This window comes from Trichechus manatus, unplaced genomic scaffold (assembly GCF_000243295.1).
Source record: "Trichechus manatus latirostris isolate Lorelei unplaced genomic scaffold, TriManLat1.0 scaffold00059, whole genome shotgun sequence".
Classification (NCBI taxonomy): Eukaryota; Metazoa; Chordata; class Mammalia; order Sirenia; family Trichechidae; genus Trichechus; species Trichechus manatus.
Genome location: NW_004443995.1, coordinates 8,367,792 through 8,377,791, shown reverse-complemented (window position 1 = coordinate 8,377,791; position 10,000 = coordinate 8,367,792). Strand labels below are relative to the sequence as shown.

General features: G+C 36.3%; 1 pseudogene; it reads left to right on the top strand.

Annotated features, from left to right (window-relative positions):
• The first annotated feature begins 8,146 nt into the window (after positions 1-8,146).
• Positions 8,147-8,927, top strand: LOC101348688 (60S ribosomal protein L7 pseudogene; annotated as a pseudogene).
• The last annotated feature ends 1,073 nt before the right edge of the window (positions 8,928-10,000 follow it).

The following is a 10,000-nucleotide window of genomic DNA, read 5'->3' as shown; positions in this document are numbered from 1 at the left end:
ACCAAAAATAAAGAAATAAAAATTAAATTTGGATATTTTTAAACTATCAAATTGACAAAGATTTAACGTGAGATGGTATTATCTGGTGTTGTATATTAAAAGGATACTCTTATTTGTTAAAGGTAATACAATATGTTGGTAAAAATTTTGTTTACATACAATTTCATTAATATTTCATTTATGTACTATAAAATTATAATTAAATAGTAACATTTTGAAATATTAAAAATTTCTAAAGAATGGGGGATGGTTGACTAAATTATGGTATCTTCTTATGATGGAATTTTTGTACAGACGTATCATTCAGATATATACATATCGCTGTTGATGTTGTTGTTATCAGGTGCTGTCTTGTCAGTTCCATCTCATAGCAACTCCATGCACGACAGAACAAAACACTGCCTGGTCCTGCACCATCCTCACAATCATTACTATGTTTGAGCCATTGTGGCAGCCACTGTATCACTCCATCTTGCTGAGGATCTACCTCATTTTCTCTGAGTCTCTTCTTTACCAAGCATGATGTCCTTCTCCAGAGACTGGTTCCTCCTGACAACATGTCCAAAGTAAGAGAAACGAGTCTTGTCGGACTTGCTTTTAATGAGTATTCTGGCTGTACTTCTTCCAAAACAGATTTGTTTGTTCTTCTGGCAGTGCAGAGTATATTCAATATTCTTTGCCAACACTGTAATTCGAATGCATCAATTTTTCTTTAGTCTTCTTTATTCATTGTCCAGCTTTCCGATGCATATGAAGCAATTGAAAATACCATGACTTGGGTCAGGCACACATTAGTCTTCAAGGTGAAGTCTTTACTTTTCGAATCCACCAGGAGCTCCTTGGAAATCCTATGGGGCACTTCTACTCTTGTCCGATAGGGTTGCTATGAGTCAGAATTGACTCAATGGCAATGGGTTTAGTTTTTTTTTTCCAGCAAATTTGCCCATTGCGATAGTCATTTGATTTCTTGACTACTGCTTCCATAGACTTTGATTGTGGATCCAAGTAAAATGAAATCCTTGACAACTTCAGTCTTTTCTCCGTTTACCATGATGTTGCTTATTGGTCCAGTTGTGAAGATTTTTTTTTTTATGTTAAGGTGTAACCCGTACTGAAGGCTGTAGTCCTTGAACTTTATCAGTAAGTGCTTGAAATCCTCTTTGCTTTCAGCAAGCAATATTTGTGTCATCTGCATATCGCAGGTTGTTAATGAATTTTCCTCCAGTCCTAATGTCACATTCTTCTTAATATAGTTTCTCAGATTATTTGTTCAGCACACAGATTTAATAAGTATGGTGAAAGGATAGAACCCTGATACACACCTTTCTGATTTTAAATCACACAGTACCCCCTTATTCTGTTCAAAAAACTGCCTCTTAATCTATGTACAGGTTCCACATGAGCACAATTAAGTTTTCTGGAATTCCCATTCTTGGAAGTGTTATTCATGATTTGTTGGATCCACACAGTAGAATGCCTTTGCATAGTCAATAAAACACAGGAAAGCATATTTCTGGTTTCAGCCAAGTTCCATCTGACGTCAGCAATAATATCCCTCATTCCACGCCCTCTTCTGAAACCAGCTTGTCAATGTACTGCTGCAATCATTTTTGAATTATCTTTAGCAAAATTTTACTTGTGTGTGATACTAATGATATTGTTTGATAATTTTCTAATTCTATTGGATCACCTTTCTTTGGAATGGGCAAAAATATGGATCTCTTCCAGTTGGTTGACCAGGTAGCTGTCTTCCTAATTTCTTGGCATAGATGAGTAAGCACTTCAGCATTGCATCTGTTTGTTGAATCATCTCAATTGATAGTCCATCAATTCCTGGAGGCTTGTTTTTCACTAGTGTCCTCGGTGCAGCTTGGACTTCTTCCTTCAGTACCACCAGTTCTAGATTATATGCTACCTCTTGAAATGGTTGAATGTCAACCAATTATTTTTGGGACAGTGGCTCTGTGTATTCCTTCCATCTTCTTTTGATGCTTCCTGTTAAATATTTTCCCCGTAGAATCCTTCAATATTGCAACTGGAGCCTTGAATTTTTTCTTCAGTTCTTTCAGCTTGAGAAATGCTGAATGTGTTCTTCCCTTTTGGTTTTCTAACACCAGGTCTTTGCACATTTTATTACAACACTTTGTCTTCTGGAGCTGCCCTTTGATATCTTCTGTTCAGCTCTTTTACTTTATCATTTCTTCTGTTTGCTTTAGCTACTCTAAGTTCAAGAGCAAGTTTCAGTCTCTTCAGAAATCCATTTTGGTCTTTTCTTTCTTTCCTGTCTTTTTAATGACTCTTGGTTTCTTTATGTATGATGTTCTTCATGTCATTCCCAACTCGTCTGGTCTTCAGTTATTAGTGTTCAGTGCATCAAATCTTTTCTTTAGATGGTCTCTAAATTCAGGTGGAATATGCTCAAGGTCATACTTTGGCTCTTGTTGACTTGTTTTAATTTTCTTCGTCTTCAATTTGAAGTTGCATATGAGCAACTGATGATCTGTTCTGCAGCTGGCCCCTGTCCTTGCTCTGACTGATGATATCTTCACTTCTCCATCATCTCTTTCTGTAGATGTAGTTGATTTGATTTCTGTGTTATTCCATCCGGTAAGGTTCATGTGTACAGTTGATGTTTATGTTGTTGAAAAGGGCAATTGTAATGAATAAGTCATTGGTCTTCCAAATTCTGTCATGTGATCTCCAGCATCTTTTTATCACCAAGGCCATAGTTTTCATCTACTGATTCTTCTTCTTTGTTTCCAACTTTCACATTCCAATCACCAGTAACTATGAATACATCTTTATTGCATGTTTGATCAATTTCAGATGGCAGAAGTTTGTAAAAATTTTCAAATATTTTCATCTTTGTCATTAGTGGTTCCTGTGTAAATTTGACAACAGTCTTATTAACTAATCTTCTTTGTAGGCGTATGGATATTATCCTATCACTGGCAGCATTATACTTCAGAATAGATCTTGAAATATTCTTTTTGATGATGAATGCAATACCATTCCTCTTCAATTTGTCATTCCTGGCATAGTAAATCATATGATTGTCTGATTCAAAATGGCCAATGTCAGTCCATTTCAGCTCACTAAATGCCTAGGATATTGATCTTTCATTTAAGATGATTTCCAATTTTCCTTGATTTGTAATTCATACATACATTCCACATTCCAATTACTAATGGATGTTTGCAACTGTTTTTTCTCATTTTAAGTCATCCTACATCAGCAAATTAAGGTCCTGAAAGCTTTGCTACATCCACATCATGAAGGTCGACTCTTCTTTGAGGAGGCAGCTCTTCCCCAGTAGTTGTTTGAGTGCCTTCTAACCTGAGGGGCTCATCTTCTGACACTATATCAGACAATGTTCCGCTGCTATCTATACGGTTTACATTGGCCATTTTTTTCAGGAGTGCATCACCAGGTCCTTCTCCCTAGTCTTTCTTAGTCTGGAAGCTCTCCTGAAATCTATCCACCGTGGGTGACCCTGCTGGTATTTGAAATACAGGTGGCATAGCTTTCAGCATCACAGCAATATGCAAGCCATATAGAGATATATAAATAGAAACTAATAGAAATATAATACGCCAAAAGGTTAACAGCACCTATTTCTAACTAAAAAGGAACACTGATCGCCCAATGGTTAAAAGCTTGACAGGTAACTGAAAGACTGGTGGTTCGAACCCACCTAGTGGCTCTGAGAGAGAAGAACCTGGCAATCTTTTCCTGTAAAAATCACAGCCTAGGAAACTCTATGGGGCAGTTTTACTATGTCACATGGGGTTGCTATGAGCTGGAATCAACTCATGGGCACCTAACAACCACAATTTTAATTTTTGGTTGGTAATGTTGATTGTTTTCATTTTTTATTTATGCTTTCCTGCATTTTTTTTGAAAATTTTATGAGTATAAATTATTTAATAATTCAAGGAAAATGTCATAACAATTAAAAAAAAAACATGGAAAATGATATTCAGCATCTTTAAGCCAAATATTTTTCCTCTCCTTGTGATGTCAATTCTCAATGCTCTTGAGTCTTGCTGTTTGCTTGCTATGGCTAAAGAGATGGGGAGTTTTTCTCTTTAGTCTTCTTGGCCTCAGCAATGAGTGAGTTCCCGAAAGTCACATTCTTTTCGTTCCCACCCTGAAAGCACCAATTGGGAAACCCCATGAGAGTTCAAGGGCCTTGCCTTGGCCCTGTGCTGAACTCTCATTTATTGTGAGACAACAGGATCACATGCTGATTACCTGTATCCTTCTTGAAACAAAGGCTGTTTTCATCTTCTCTTCTTTTTAAGGACTACTTGTTTCTTCGGCTTTGTGCAGAGAAAAGAGTAACTGTGTGCCTGACTTGGGAATTCTCTTGCTACAAAATCTTCACCCTCTCTTGCTCTAATACCCGCTGTGTGGAACTCTACAGATTTCTGTGTCATGCCTATGAGAGGATCATTACACAGGTTTGTTTGCAACTCTGCTCTTTGTATTTTGATATTATCCTTACAAATGTAAAAGTTCTTTTGATGTGACAGATAGCAACCCCTTATCAGTTTCATTACAAAGATCTTCAATACCCATTTTCTTTTTATGTTAGTTTCGTTATTTTTATTGCACAGACAATTTTTTCAAACATATGCTAATTTTTCAGTGTCCCTTTGTGATTTATTTTACCATGTCAAGTTGTAAAAGTTGACTTTCATCTGTAGATTTTTAAAAATGCTGTACTAGTTTTAGTTAGAGAATGTTATTTTTTAGGATTAAGTTAAGAAGGAAAAGCTACATTCTCTGGAATTTACTTTAGAAGCAAGACATGAATACTTCTGGTGCTGAGATTTTTCATGGTATTAACTGACTTGAGACTTTCACTAGCAGAGGTTGCATACCTGGTGCTAGGGTGGAGATTGATTGGGAGGAACCTAACTTGAGGACAAGGTGACATGAGAGAGGGAATGGAATGTTCACCTGGGGGGAGATGAGCTGTCCCATATATGGGGTTGACTGGACACTGTGGAGAAGGGCAGCCTGTGAGAGAATCCTCTGTGAACTGATATGACCTATGAATATGGGGAATATTTTATCTTATTTTATTTTCAGTTTTCACTTTTTATTTTCCATGAGTCATTTCATTATTTTACTTTCAGTTTAGGTATTATCTACTCAGTTGCACTCTACAGAATAAAGAAAGAGCTCCAAGTTCATGCTTTGGAGCTGAAGTTGGACAAAGAATCCTAGTTTGCTAGAATACTTGATTGCTGGAATATATGTAAGGGGACCTAAAAATATTTAAAAATACTTGTACAGGAATTTAGTTTTCCTGTAGTTTTCATATAGAATAAGGGTTCAATTTATTGTTATATAAAATTAAAAAGGAAGATAATTGTAGAAGGATAATTAGAAATTAACTATAGCTTCATTTAGATTAAATATATACTTTTTTGACAATTGCTATTGAGTTCTAGATTTACAATTTCTTAAAGAGACATCTCTTCTGTCTTATTTATAGATTTTGCTTTGTCTTATAAATTCTTTATGTATTTGGATTGATTTTAGGTTCTTCCATTCTCTTCTATGGCCATAATTTCTTTACACCAATACTACATTGCTTTAAATTATGTTTTCTGATTTTTATTTGTTTTGTAACATATGTTAATATATCTCCTTGTATACTGCCTTTTTTCTTACAGAGATCTAAGGAATCATAGAACATATGTTATATTGTCACTAGAATTTAAGATAAATATTAAACAAACCTGTTTCATTAGATAAGTAAACATTTACTGGTGAATATGCACTATGTATCAGGCACTGTTTTAGACACAAGGATACAGCAGTGAGTAAAACAAATGAGGGGCCTGACCTCATGAGCTTATATTTTAATATTGAAGGGGGGTGGAGAATACAGACAAAAAGCTAGTAGATACATAGATAATATTATTTTAGATATTCATAAGAAAATAAAAATAGGATGAAAGGAGAGAAATTCACTAAGAATGTGACATTTGAGCAGAGACCTAAAGGATGAGAAATAGCCAACCACGTGGATTTCCAGGCTGAGACATTTGAGGAGAAATCACAGCCAATGAAAAGACCTTAACTTAGGACAGACACATGTCACTCTCAAGGGATCTAAAATAGGTGGGTTTATGTGGAACATAGTGAACAAAAGGGAAAATTAGATAACAAGACTAGAGAGGGAGTTAGGGGTCAGATTATGCAGGGTCTTTTAGACTATGCTAGAAATTCAACTTTTATACTAATTACAAGAGGAAGACACTGGAATGTTAAAAGCATAGAAGTGAAGTGGTATGATCTGATTTAAGCCTCTTAAAATATCATAGTAGCAAATAGTATTTGCAATAATTCTCCATGACTCCTGGAGAGTTACGTCAACACTCTTCCTGTATAAATCAAGATAGTCTGGGGTATGTTGAAATAACAGATATAAAAACTCTGACATTTCAGTGGTGTAACACAATAAAGTTTTATTTCTCCCTCACATAAAGGCTGATGCAAGTCAGGAGTGTCTCCTCCATTCTGAAGCTGCATGATTTAGAACACGGACTCCCCAAGGATGCAGAGACAGTCAAAGGAAGAGGACCAGAGGACTTGCAAGACATTTTAAGGGCTAGCATCTGCCCATAACCCAGAACTCAGTCACATTGTGCCAAACACCCAGCATGGAGGCTAGGGAATTTTGTCATCATGTGTGTCTGAGAAGAAGAAACAGACGTTGCTGCCAAACTCCTTGAGCCCAAATAACTTTTGTTGGTTTTTAGAAGCATAAGAAGCTGGTAGACATTCCGTCTCTTCTTCAGGAATGGTGAAGTAAGAACTTCAGGTCTTTCCAAGGTCTTGGCATCCATTAGAAGACAAAAAAAAAAAAATAACAAAAACAACAACAAACCGGTTGCTATGAAGGCAACCTCATGTGCACCACACCATAGGGTTTTTAATGGCTGATTTTTTGGAAGTAGATTGCCAGGACTTTCTTCAAAGTCACCACAGGGTGGATTCAAACTGCCAACTTTTCTGTTAGCAGCCGAGTTCTTAACCATTTGTGCCACCCAGGGACTTCTACTATCATTCAGGAACCTCATTAATCTGATATTGTTCCAAACCCCCACAGAACTCCCAATTTATCTGGATTCTTAATCCAGTGATGTTCTGCTCCCTGATATTCTGCATTAGATTTGGTTTACTACACCAAACTTGAATAGCTTATCTCGAAGAAGTTTCTCCAAGACCAGAACCCGGAATGATGTACATTTCACAAAACTCAGAATCCAGGAGATGACACACTTGGCATGGGCAGAAAGATAAGCATAACTATCAGCTGAAATTTTCTTCCATTAAATGGGAGGACTGGGGCAGTAAGACCCTCTGAGAGAGTGATCTTCTTGCCTCTTCTTTACAGTCACCAAAATTGCACTTCTTCTCCAATTTTCTTTGCATGGCTCCTTTTTCTCTATGAGAATGGGGAACTTCTTATCTCAGGACCACGCTCACAAGGCAAATTATAAACATTATGAGTTATGAAGTACTTGCCTCTAAGATAGTAATATGAATACTTATGATACTGACAGCATTTGTTGATTATTCTTTTTTGCCAGACATTCTGATAAATTCTTTAGAACCGTTTTTTCTTTTAACCTTCACTACAAGCTTAGACAACAGGAACTACTAAAAATTTGAGACTGAAGAGTAAAAGGTAAGTCATTTCTCAGTCACAGAGCTGGTGAACAGTGAGCCAGTGTTTCAACCCAAGGCTTTCTGACTCCTAAGCCTTTGCTCTTAATCACTAGGAAAAGATAATACAGATGCCATGATTATTTTGATTCATCGCTATAAAAAAATTCAGATTAAAAATTTCATAGTCATTTACTGTTTTCCTTAATATTTAGAGATTCTAGAGTTGATCATTTGAGCCTCTTTCTGACAAGCAAATCAAGCAAGTATTAAGTTTTTCACTGTGTAGAGATATTAAATATAAATGTTTTGAAAAATTACAAGGTCCTTAGGCCCTGCACACCTGTCTAATAGCATTGATTCCCCCATACTAAACCCCATGTTTCACTTGTCTTTGAATCTCTCATATTGCTTTGCAAATAGTTTGGTTTCAATAAATATTTATTAAATTAGGTGCATGCACCAACTTCCTTTTTTTCTGGCTGGCACCATGAAAGGGGTTGAAGAGAAGAAAAAGAAGGTTCTGCTGTGCCAGAAACCCTTAAGAAAAAGCAAAGGAATTTCACGGAACTAAAGATCAAGTGCCTGATAAAAAACTTTGCCCAAAAGATGCTTCAAAAGGCAAGGAGGAAGCTTATCTATGAAAAAGCTGAGCACTATCACAAGGAATACAGGCAGATGTACAGAACTGAGATTCATATGGCTAGGATGGCAAGAAAAGCTGACAACTTCTACATATGTGCAGAACCCAAGTTGACATTTGTTATCAGGATCAGAGGTATCAATGGTTTGAGCCCAAAGGTTTGGAAGATGTTGCAGCTTCTTCGCCTTTGCCAGGTCTTCAGTGGCACCTTTGTTAAGCTCAACAAGGCTTCAATTAACATGCTCAGAACTGTGGAACCATACATTGCATGGGGGTACCCAAACCTGAGGTCAGTGAAATGAAATGATCTATAAGCATGTTTATGGCAAAATCAATAAGAAGCGAATTGCCCTGACAGATAACACTTTGATTGCACGATCTCTTGGAAAATATGGCATCATCTGCATGGAGGATCTGATTCATGAGCTCTGTACTGTTGGGAAACGCTTGAAAGAAGCAAACAACTTCCTGTGGCCCTTCAAATTATCTTCTCCAAGAGGTGGAATGAAGAAAAAGACCACCTATTTTGTAGAAGGTAAAGATGCTGGCCAACAGGGAAGACCAGATCAACAGGCTTGTTAGAAGGATGAACTAAGGTATCTACCATGATTATTATTGTAATCTGGTCAGTTAATAAAACTGTAACTGCTTTCAAATTGAAAAATAAATACATAAATATTTATTTATTAAATTAGTTAATTCATACTTCTATAAGTGCGTTCATGGTTGAAAACATACAGGAGAAGCACCAAGTATTGAAGATACCATGATGTGTGCTTTTGTTAGTATTCTGAATTTTTTGTTTGTTTTATTTTCTTATTACATATCAAATGCATAATCAGTGTAGAAAAGACAGAAAATACTGATATGTTTTATATACAGTACATAGGTATATAAACATATATAAAATGAGTTTATGCTGCTGCACTGTTTTTAATTTTCAGATTTCTCATGTGCTTTCCTATCAGCTATTATTCAACTAAAAAAACTCTTACTAAACTGTGTCTAATACAGTTAGTCTGCAAACTTTTCATATTTTATTTTTGTTGTAGTTTTCTGGAGACAAACATATGCAACCAGGTCTAAATCTCCCTGTAAAATAGTTTAGTAAGTCTTACTGATGTGCCAGTAGAATATTTTTGCCTCAAAAACCAACAAGGTGGCTCAAAAGTGGGATTTTTAAAAAATAAGTAGTATATACATAGTAGACTTATGCAAAAATAAAAAATAAATCTGCTGGTAAATTGCCACACAAAACAAGGTTCCTTCATTATGAATGCAGACAAAACTAAGGAAAATAATTAAACAATCATTTAAAAACCCGTAAATACCACACACACACAGTCTCATTAACTTTAAACCCTAAGAAATTAATTACAGATTCACTGCTAATGAACATATGGGATAAGTGCTGACACTCAACTGGTTTCAATTCAGTCATCACAGAAACAAAGCAAGGCTCACAGATGGATTGTGGGGCGAAACGTCAGTGAGTGGGGGCCAGGAAGCAAGATTCCTTCATAACTATGGAAAACAGTTCCAAAATATTCAGACAGAGAGAAAAGGGCTCCAGAATTCATCACATTCAGAATGTGAACAGACCTTCTTCAGCACCACCACCTGCTGTCTGTACCTCCAGGAGAAACTTTAACATTGGAAAAGGGAAGC